General features: G+C 46.3%; 1 long non-coding RNA gene across 1 annotated transcript; it reads left to right on the top strand.

The window, feature by feature from the left end:
• Positions 1-508: 508 nt before the first annotated feature.
• LOC106007051 lies at positions 509-10613 on the top strand. The gene is made up of 3 exons (XR_001181550.2): positions 509-1769; positions 8199-8258; positions 10337-10613. It is a non-coding gene; the product is annotated as an uncharacterized LOC106007051 (long non-coding RNA).
• Positions 10614-11570: the final 957 nt, after the last annotated feature.

An 11570-nucleotide genomic window follows, 5' to 3' on the forward strand; every position in this document is an offset into this window, starting at 1 on the left:
TTCTTTAAAAAATTTTTAAAAAATAGAAAAGAATCTCTCTGAGTTCCTGTGGCCTCACTGGCCAAGTCTAGCAGACGTAGTTAGCCGGTCGGCTAGCACCTGCCAAGGACGCTGTCACAGAAGAAACTCTACAGAAGGGGGAACACGGGAAACTCAAGACAAATCCAATCTCTAGAGGTCAAAAAAGAGATCAGTGGTTGCTTGGGACCAGGGAGGGAGGACTGGCTGGGAAGAAGCATGAGGGAAGCTTTTGAGGTGGTGAGTCCGCTTCTCGAAGTTCATCCTCTAAACTGATAGCGGGCGGCTCACACTGTCGGCAGAGCATGCTTGAGTATGATTTATTTTTAAAAAACACTTTGGCCTCATCGTGTGTCTGGTGTATGTTGTAAATACAATTTTCAAGGGTTCCTGAAATTAGTTTGTCACCTTAAATAGATCAAATAACTTCTGTGTGTCTCAGTTATTTAGCAAGGTGAAGTAAAAGTCATCTGCTTAAATTATACTAAAAATCTGAGATTTCACACACCTACGTTGCGCTCTTTGAAAAAGAGTTTTATTTAAAGATGTATGGTTGTGACCTGTAACTTTCAAATGTGAGTTTGCTTTTAAATAAAAGTGTTTTTCTGCTGTAAGGTGCTTACAGATACTCCCTTGTAAAATCTTAAAGGAAAGTGAAACCAGGACAGACAACTCGAAATCTACGCAATGTTCTAAACAAAAAAACAATAATCCTGGTAGAAAATACTAGTCCCATTAAAGAGACGTTTCATTCCTAATAAATTAAAATATGCTATTATGAGTATGGAAATCGCCCCCAAAGCTCAAGTTCTATGAGAAAGTGGGGTGAAGAAGGGCTGAGTCTCCCCATTTACAGGGAGAAAGGACAAATGCTCAGAGATCGAACGAGCCACCCCAGAGGTACTTCGGAGACAGAGCACGTGGCCAGCCTGGACAGGGGAGGGTTACAGGACGGGGAGTCAACATGCACAAGCTGTATTCTCGCACACCATGCTGTGTGCTCCTCTGTGTGCGGGTTTTGCCTTCCACGGCATTACTTGGTGGCAGTTAAACCCTGGGGAATCAAATCAAATCAAATAAATAAAGTGCTGGAGAAAATCTACATCACCAAAGAATGTGACTTTCACCGTATCTGGGCACCATTCTCCAGTTTCCTGATCGTGCGTAACTTACAGAAACAGGGGTCAGACTAGAGACTAGAGTGTACTTTTTTGTGTAATCTTTGAGCCCAAAAGTCATTTTTCCTTGCCTTCTTGCCCCAGGCCAGGGCAGACCCAGCCAGGCTCACATTCCCGGAGCTGTCCATACTTTTCCCTCGTGTTTATGTCCTTGTTTATTACCTTTCCTGTTGGATTATCAGTTGTCCTTTTCCTCGTTAGTGTACCCCAACACCTGCCATAGTGCCGAGGCTCAAGCGCCGGCCCAATATTGGGTGACTGAAAGAAATAATTAATTAATTATATGTTAAGACGCTCTTAAAGGAAAACCTTACTTGCCCTCAGCTATGGCAGTTATATACACTTTACAATACTGTTCTTTTTCCTTATGCCTTTGTTTTCTTTGTATTTAAAATAAGAGATGGAAATCCCGGATTATGTATGGCTCTACCCAGTGGGTGTCAGTGACAGGGAACGGTGGGAAGACACAGGCAGAAAGATCATGAGCTTGAAAGATGAAGAGAAAAATAATTGTCCCTGCGGCTGCCAGACTTCGGTTGTAAACGATTATCAAGTGAGCCTGCTTGGAGCAAGGTAAGTCACCTGACTTCACCTGTCAAGCCCATCCTTTGGGCTGAATTAAGAAAGTCATTGAAAATAATATTATTACAACGATTTGCTTCTGCAAAATTCACTTGGTGATTTACCATCCACTTTGGTTTTCATTGTGAATGGCACTAGAGAGGATTAGACCACAACACACTTACAGCTTTGTAACGAGTAGAGGGAGAAAAGGAATCAGATTAATAAATATTTTTTGCCTTATTTTTTCCCCTCCAAAATGCTATGCCACTGTTCTTTCCTCAAAATTCTACAGAGTACTGAGGTGCCTGGCTGGCTCAGGTGAGAGAGTTTATGCGACTCTTGATCTTGGGGTTGTGAGTTCGAGCCCCACATTGGGCGTGAAGGCTATTTAAAAAAAAAAAAAAAAAGATTGTTCCAAAATTCTACAGATTATTGAGATTTAAATTACCATAGAATTCACTGATGAACAAACTAAGGCCCAGAGAAGCTACTTTGGGTCCTGCCTAAGGCCATCTGATGACTTTATGGAAGAGCTGGGGTTAAGAATTCAGATGGTCAGACTCCCTGTTGGGTAGGACTGAGTAAGTTTTACTTGATCGTGAGTTTCCTCTCTTTGTGATGAAGTTCTAGAACCTAGGTGAGGTTCGGTGGGCTGAGGTCCGGAGCCGATGACCAAGAAAGAATTCTTGAGACATCTTTGGTGCAAAATGGTGGTTTATTAAAACACGGGGACAGGACCCATGGGCAGGAAGAGCTGCTGCCCTGGGTTGTGAGGGATGGCAGGTTATGTACCCTGCTGTTGGGGGAAGGTGAGGGGAAGGGAGGTTTTAACAGAGTTTTCATATGTTAAAGAGGGCCTACAAGATGCCAGGATGTCCCAGGCCTACCGGAGGCCTTGCCCTTGCTGTTGGATCAATGTTGTCTTTAGACCAGCCGTTAACATTAAGATCGTTGGGAGTCTTTTTGGTGGGGGGTCACAATCCTGCTATCAATCGTCTTTGTTAGTGAGATTTAGGACATTTGTAAGCCACGGGAGACTCCTGTCTAGCAGGATTGTGAGCTCTGCAAGTTAACTATTTGCTTATTGTTCATGGAAGTCAGGGCTGCCTGAGGGATGCTACACATATGACAGAGGGGGAGCGGATGGAGAGGGGGGTGCAAGGCGCCAGCTTTTGCTTTGTCCTCAGCCAGCCCCGTGCTCCCTCATCATTTGTAGGGAGTTCTGCATGTCTTCCTTCTCTCTCCCCTTTCTAGAATTGGGTTTTGATTTCTGAAAATCTGCCATAAATCACGACAGCTCGATATGAAAACCTGATGCTTGTTTCTGCTCTATTGCCATTTGCCGGGTCAGTTCTTCCACGTGTGGAAGGTGAAACACAGGAAGCTCATACCCAAAATGCACACAGCAAAAAACAGAAGGTGTCACGGAGGGGAGAGGTCAAAGAATTTGTTTTGAACATATAATTTAAAGTCATAGTTAACCTAAGGCAAAGTCATGTTCCTAAATTCCAAATTTTCCATCACTCTTCAAGAGGTATTAACCTAGCCAGCTGGGGATCAGATTTTTTGCCTCCAGATGTGGCTTAAGGCTTGGGAACTTGTCCGGGGTGTTTTGCCAGACGACTGGCAAATTGGATCCAGGGAGGGCTCCTGCGCCAGGTTCCGAATTAAAGGTCCTAAAGTAACATAAACTCAGAACCGCACAGTTGGAGGCTCCGCTCCAAAGTAAGATGGACGGTGGCACCTGGATGGCTCAGCGGGTGAAGCCTCTGCCTTCAGCTCAGGTCATGATCACAGGGTCCTGGGATCGAGCCCCGCATCGGGCTCTCTGCTCAGCAGGGAGCCTGCTTCCTCCTCCTCTCTCTCTGCCTGCCTTTCTGCCTGCTTGTGATCTCTCTCTCTCTGTGAAATAAATAAATAAGATCTTTAAAAAAAAAAGAAAAAGAAGAAGAAGAAAAATGCATTTGGAAGACGAGCGCTTCCTGGGAGGAAGGATGCCTCGTGGTTCTGAGCACAAACCCTGACCCACAAACTCACCGTGCTCCAGGTCCACCTGCTGCTCAGGAGAACCTCTCTCTTTGGGCGAGTCATTTACCCTCACTGTACCTCCGTTGCAATGGCTATAAAACGAGGGAATTGAAAGCACTCTCGTCACAGAGCAGTGGTAAGGGTTAAGTTAACTGGTATTTAATGCATTCCAAGTACTCCCTGAGGCCTCTAATTACCATGTCAGTGTTTGCCCAATAAATAAAATGATCTCCCTGACAGCATTTAGGGGACTTCTGTTAAGGAAGTTCTTTCTCTATCGTTCCTATAAGTGTAGCCTGTGGTCCTGGTTCCTCACATGGGGGTGACAGTTTGGAAAGAGTGCTCCCTGTCCCACCTCGACACACAAACGAACGGAAGCCTGGCATAGAAAACCCAAAGCCTGCCTCACCGCACTTAGCCGCCAAAGCTAATCTCTTAGGAAAATGAAAGAAAACAATCTTTCAGAATAAAACAAAAACCAGAAGGAATGAGGTCTGCACCTAAGAGATGAGTGAGGTCCTTGATCCCAGCGTTATCCCTGATGAGAAATCGGGGCATTAATTCCTGTCCCCTGAGTCTCCCAGAGGTACTTTCAGTGAAAGGTAAATTGCTTTTGCCTTAAGGCAAGTTAGCTTCACAGACAACTGAGCTCATTCAAAGAAGGTCTTCTGAGCTGTCCATCTGTGGGAGAGGCTCCTGGTTGACATTCACTGAATAAACACATAATAGCAAATATATATTATGCAAGTGTTTTACATTTACTTAATTTACATACAGTGTATACTTTGTCAAGCATTTTTCTAAGTGCTTTACAATAATTCTATAAGGTTATTACTGATCTTATCTCCACTTAATTTTTAAGATATTTTTAATTTACTTGAAATTGAGAGAGAAATTGAAAGAGAGAGAGAGTGAAGCAGACTTCCTGCTGAGCAGAGAGCCTGACGTGGGACTCGATCCCAGGACCCTGGGATCATGACCTGAGCTAAAGACAGACACTTAATTGACTGAGCTACACAGGGGCCCCAATTTTATCTACACTTTAAAGATGAGGAGTATGAGGCACAGAGAAGTTTAAAATGTTTCCTAAGGTCACACATAGAACTGGGATTCAAACCTACACTGGCCCTAGAGTCCATGCGTGGAGCAGTTGTGCAGTGAACGGATCCAAGACACAATTCAGAGGGACAGTGTCAGAGCCGGAGCACTCGGCTGCCCCGATCTCCGCTCATTCGCACGGAGTTAAGGAACTGCAGGCTGCAGTATTTCGGGGCCACAGATTGGGAACAGACTCCACCTCTTCCCAGGCAGACCCCTGCCAATGACCACAGATGAGAACGGGAGGGTCTGTCCGCGTCTGCCCTCAGCAGGACTCCTCTGATTGGCAAGTTTACAGCTGTAGCAGGAGCTCCTTCTGGGGCTGGCAGAAACTGTCGGGTCGGCACAGTGGCCCGAAGCTCTCCCTGCCCTTCATACCCCTCAGGGAAGCTCTTGCGCTCCTAACTCTGCCAGAGGAAGCAGCCGGCATTCCCAGGCGAGCGCCTGCCTGAGAGCTCACCGATAAGGGAAGAGGACGCAGCTGTAGTAACAGAAACCTGAACTCGAAGGCGAGGCGTGCCGACCCAGCGCCCGGAGCTGTCCGGCTAGACGTTGAGTGGCCCCGCTGTCTCACGGTGACACTAACACTCTGGCTTCTTGGGGCGTCACCAAGGGTGACACCACGTTCACCCTCCCTCCGCAGCGGCTTTTAACCTTATGCTCCCATACCTGCTTTCCTTTTGTCATTTCCACACCGGCTCGAGGGTGAGATCTGACTTAATTGCAGAATATTGACAGTTTTGGCAGATGCAAATGCTCCTCACTCCCCCGGTTTTCCTTGGAAGAGAGCACAGCGGCTTGCACCCCACGCAGTTCCACAACGGAGCCGACTTGCTCCCTGTTTAAAAGGCAGACGTTTTGCCTTTTCAAAAGGCCACTCATCTTTTACATTCCGTCAGAATTAGAGGCTCGAATTTAATTGACTCCTTGGTAAACATTACGGAATGGTATTGTAGGAAGGCCGGGGAGATGCGAACACATTCCGGTTTCCCTACCATGGACTCAGCCTCCTGGAAATAGAGATAGCACCGTATGGTAAAAACTAAAAGACAGGAGATAACTTCCAATTTTTTTTTTTAATTATACGAACACGTAGTAAAGAAACCTTTAGGGGGGCACCTGGGTGGCTCAGTGGTTTAAGCCTCTGCCTTCGGCTCAGGTCATGATCTCAGGGTCCTGGGATCGAGCCCCGCATCAGGCTCTCTGCTCGGTGGGGAGCCTGCTTCCCCCTCTCTCTCTGCCTGCCTCTCTGCCTACTTGTGATCTCTGTCTATCAAATAAATAAGTAAAAATCTTAAAAAAAAAAATAGAAACCTTTAGGGAGAGATGCTGCAGACTATTTATGTAGTAGATTACCGACCACCGAGGACATGGTAGGAATACCAGCGGCCTTCTGTGATTGCAAGCGACAGATCGCACCTGTGGCTAACGGAAGCCAGCGGGGTGTACTGGAAGGGTGTCAGGCTCAGAGGATGCGTGGAAGGCTGGCCAGCAGGAGCTGTAGTGATCGGATTCCAGACCAAGAACAGTCTGACCTTGATCGGATTCCAGACCAAGAACAGTCTGACCAAGGAGCCTTGCTAGTGCGGGATGAGAGTCCAGCTACCTCGGCGTTAGGGTTCTCCTGTGTGAGGTTTCCCGCTCCAGGCAGAGAAGAGCAGATCAGGCTGGCTTGCGTCACTCCCCAGTTCTTGGGGAGGAGCCCACAGGACTTCTGATGACAATCCCAGCAGACAGACTCTACTGGGGAAGAGAGAATTCCTAAAAAGGAAATCAGGTTGCTTAACCAAAAAAAAAAAAAAGTGCTGAACGGTCAAACAACGTTAACCGTTTGATAGGTTATGTCACTTTCCAGCTGGTACTAGTGACAGGTTCAGTGAGAGGGAGATGACTGTTCCCCGCCCCTCTCGAGGCCAGTCGGGCTTCAGCTGAACACATACAACACGAATCAGGAGAAGCCTCTTCGTACTATTGGCTCAGTTCTCTGAGAAAGGTACGGGTAAATTAGAGTGTCTTGGGGGGCAGGGAGGGATGGACACCAAGATGGTGAGAGAACCATCCTGATAAAACCTTACAATAAAAATCATATTCTACAAAGAAAAGCGGAAGGAAGACGACTATTTCATTAGGAGAAGGAAAGGTCTCTGGAGAGAGGGGGAAGCTGCCATCACACGTCCGTCTTGTGTTGGTGGCTTTCCCTTGGGGCGCCTGGGTGGCTCAGTGGGCTAAGCCGCTGCCTTCAGCTCAGATCATGATCTCAGGGTCCTGGGATCGAGTCCTGCATTGGGCTCTCTGCTCAGTAGGGAGCCTGCTTCCTCCTCTCTCTCTGCCTGCCTCTCTGCCTACTTGTGATCTCTCTCTCTTTCTCTCTCTCTGTCAGATAAATAGGTTTTTTATTTAAAAAAAGAAAAATAGAATTCCCACTTCCCCAAGGAGTAGATCCAGAACCAATAATGTTTGGAACCAAGGGATTAATTTTGAATGGATGGCAGGAGTTGGGGTCTGCTTTCACTGGGCGCCAAATGCTAAAAGAATTCCTGTTTTAAAGAAACAAAACAATACCCCAAAATTAGACCTACTATGGTTGGGAAATTATAGAAAAAGAGAACTGAGCTTTATAGAACTAGAGTAACAATAATAGCTATCTTTTCTAACACATACTCTACGCTAAGCACTGTGTTCTTTAAAAAAAAAAAAAGATTTTATTTATTTATTTGAGAGAGAGAGAGAGAGAGGGAAAGAGCACAGAGGAGAGGGAGAGGGAGAAGCAGACTCCTTGTTGAGCAGGGGACCTGATGTGTGGGTTCGATCCCAGGATCCTGAGATAGTGACCTGAGCTTAAAGGCAGATGCTTAATTGACTGAGCCACCCAGGCGCCCTCTAGGCACTACGTTCTACTCATTAAATATCCCTGCGTCTCAAACTTGCACACCTCAGCATCCTTCCTGACAGAAGAAAGGGAATTCTTATTACTTCCAGGTGCCCCCTGGGGGTGGGCAGGGCAGAGGAACCCGTGGTGAGATTGTCGAAGGCTCTCAGATTCGACGTTTAAAATTTATGGGACTTCTGAGGCTGCTTCCTAAGATATCAGTGTTTAAGTTTTTTACACATTTTTTAAAAATTATCAACAACTTAATTTGAAATGCTGGGAGCTACCCTTGTATTTATCTTATGGACTTGTTTGCGGGGGGTGGGGGAGTCCCCTTGAAGCATCATTGAATAACTCCACGGATCTGCATACTCCAGTTTCTGAAGGGCAGTCAAATATTTAGGAAATAATTTTTTTTTTTTTAATGTTTCAAACTCCTGAAGATGGAATGGACCACCGAGAACAACCTGCCCATGGACGGGGTGACTTGCGGCTCACTAAGGGTGAGTCCGAAACTACGCCCATGAACAGGACTCAGTTCCTTCCATTGCTCCTTCCATTTCTCCAGCAGAGTCTCTCTCGGCCCCTGTCCTCAGAATTAGCCCAGCCCCGGAAGCACTGAGCACAGTGAGACGCGCAGAGGAAATGTAGCAGAAGGGCGACGACCCACAGAAGCTTTCAAAAGGCTACCAAATAGACAACCAGACAGATAGGAGAGAATCGCTGCTTTGCTCCTGATTTAAATATGCTCTAAGTCCTGTTTCTCCTATTCTTACCTAAAAACAATAATAGGTGCAGAGAACTTCTGTGAGTAAGCCAGCAAAAATATTACTTTTTTAAAATTATTCAAAGAATTTAGAGCTGGAAGGAATCTTAAGATTAAGGTAGTCTGTTGCCCGGTGAGCTGGGATCAGTTGGAGTGGGGAAGCAGGATTTTGGCTTTTCCTCCTAATTTGGTGAAGGGTTTCCTGTCTTGGCGTCCACCATCTTGGGCCCGTGTGGTTGGATATGGCTTCTTGTGGAGGGCTGCGAGGGCAGGCCTCTGACCTTCCCAATAAGTGGCCATGACTTCTTTGTTGCTGACAGTCAAGTATCCTAACTGCCTCCCCTAACATAATCTCCCTCATTTTATGGTCAAGAAAGCCGAATTCCTAGCAAGTGAAATGGCTTGACTGAGATCACACAGCCTTCGGGACAGAGTGGGGCCTTTTTATCCCCAACGGAATACTGTTTTTGCAATGACAAGGTGTGCGATAGAGAAGCTTCAAAATGGCACATTCAGGCACAGCCAATGTCCTGGCCCTGTGACCTTGGGCAAGCTGCATATCCTTTCTCATCCTCTGTTTCTTCGTCTCTACCTGGGAACGATGACCCACTTCAGGGGATTCCTCTAAGAATTTAAAGAGAGAATGTTTGCAAAGCAGTTTGTGGGGGGGCCGGCAAATGGAGGTGGCCTACAAAAATACTTCTGTTCTCCAATTTTTAGCCTTTCTTGTTTGGTTGCTTCCCAAACCTTCTTGCTGATACTGCCCCCATGGTTTTATTAAGAAGCACGGGCTTGGGATGCCTGGGGGGCTCAGTCATTAGGGGTCTGCCTTCAGCTCAGGTCATGATCCTGGGGTCCTGGGATCAAGCCCACATCGGGCTCCCTGCTCCGCAGGAAGCTGCTTCTCCCTCTCCTACTCCCCCTGCTTGTGTTCCCTCTCTTGCTGTCTCTCTCTCTCTGTCAAATAAATGAAATCTTTAAAAAAAGAAGAAGAAGAAGAAGAGAAGAAGAAGCATGGGCTTTCCTCTCTTGTTTCCAAATCACACCATTGACAGACAGACACACAGAGAGAGGGAGGGAGGAAGAGAAGCCAATGCAGTGAAATATTAGCAGTTGAGGAATCTGAGGAAAGGGATTTCACACTTGTTTGCAGTTGACTTCCAAGTGTTCTTTTTTCTGGTAAAGATTTATTGATTTATTTGGGAGAGAGAGAGAGAGGGTACGCAGGGGAAGAGCAGAAGGAGAGGGAAAGAGAGTCTCATGCAGACTCCATGCTGAGCATGGAGCCTGACATGGGACTTGATCTCATGACCTGAACCGAGACCAGGAGTTGGTCGCTTCACTGACTGGGCCACCCAGGCGCCCCCAACGTGGGCTTTTGTTTTTTTTTAAGTTGGAAATCTTTTCAAAATAAATTGTTTTTTAATGGAAAGATAAACCCCATACCTCCACATCTTATTTTTCTTCCATTCCAAAGCCCTGTTGCACAGTAGCTGAACCAAGGTTTGTAACCACACATGCATCTTAAATTACCCATTAGTAAGTGTGCCCTCTGCTCTAGAGGAAGTCAGATTTGTGATTCCTCTTTCACTTGTCCAACACACGAAACAAAGAGGAACAGTACCAGGCCCAGGGCACAGGCTGGAGCTTTGAATGCTAAATCTGTGGTTACCCTATGTCAGCCACCGATGCTGAAGAGGTCATGTGCTGAGCTAGAAAAGTCCCAGTGTCAGGGAAAGTAATTGAGAGCTTTTCTTATCCCAAATAGCATAGATTCCCACCAAGAAGAAACCCAAATCTGTTTTCCTTTCACAGTGATTTAATGCAGCATTTTAAAAAATGATTTGGAAGATACGTCCACCAGCAACTGAATCTGAAACACACTTTCCTTCGTCTGATGGAAGCACCAACATCCTGGTCAGCCATAGATTTGGTAAGCAGAGACGGTCCCTACATGCATTATTCTTAAGTTTACGAAGAGCCCTCCGTGTTTCGACATTTAAATAATCTGTGGACAATTTCTACTTGAGAAAAGGAGAACAATATTGATGTTATCCTAACAAGGATTTTTTTCAGGTCAGCAGAATGACCATGTTTGTTGTAACTTGACACATGAGGTAGGAATGCTAGGATAAGCCAAAGTGACTTCCCAGGCCACAGACCTCAGCATACAATTCATCCCCTCACCCACATATGTAAGAACTTCCCGAGTTTTTCTTAGTCACCAGTTATCATGGTATTCGCCATGGAACCGCAACTTCTAGGTGAGGCCCCTGCTCTCACTGAATTGACAACCTAGTGGGGAAGAAAAGCGTGAGCAAGCAATTGTCACAAGTGTGGTGAGCTCTCTGGCAGGGTGCTGTGTGGGAGCCCTTGAGCCCGCCCGGCCTAGGTGGGGCTTCCCAGGGAAAGTTTACATCTAAGGTGACACCTGAAGGCCAAGGAAGAAGAAACCAGGTCTGTTGAGCAGAATATCTTCCAGGCAGAAAAAAACAACCATGTATAATTATCTAGAAGTTAGAGATTCCAAGGAAGGTTGGGGTGAGGAGGAAAAATAAGACTGGGAGGCGAGTGGAAAAGCCAAATGCCACCCATCCACGACCACACACTCGCCCCCCTCCCAGAGCTTGCCTCGAAGAGAGGACATCTCCGCAGTGTGGCCACACGAGGGCTGCGTCCCTGGCTTCGCTCTGACGCACAGTCTTTCCTCTAGAGGTAAGACTGCCTGGATCAAGTTGACTTTGGGAAGACCTGTTTTTGGGGATCACTCTTCTTTACTGCCTTCTCCCTGCCCTCTTCAAGTCTGTTTTGTTAATGCTGATGTTAGAGCAGAAATAATTACCATTCATGGAATCCTGCAGATGTGCCCGGTGCTCTCTCAAGTCCCTGGCAGGGATTATTTAACCAAGTCTCAAAAATAATCCTAAGAGCTGTAATTATTATCCCTATTTTACAAATAAGGAGACTTGCAATCACATACACGAGCTGGCTGACTTTCCCAAGGTCAACGTACTAATAAATGGCGGAGTTGATGGTAGAACCCGGTTCT

This window comes from Mustela putorius, unplaced genomic scaffold, assembly GCF_011764305.1.
Source record: "Mustela putorius furo isolate JIRA1106 unplaced genomic scaffold, ASM1176430v1.1 tig00000198_pilon_pilon_pilon, whole genome shotgun sequence".
NCBI classification, from domain to species: Eukaryota; Metazoa; Chordata; class Mammalia; order Carnivora; family Mustelidae; genus Mustela; species Mustela putorius.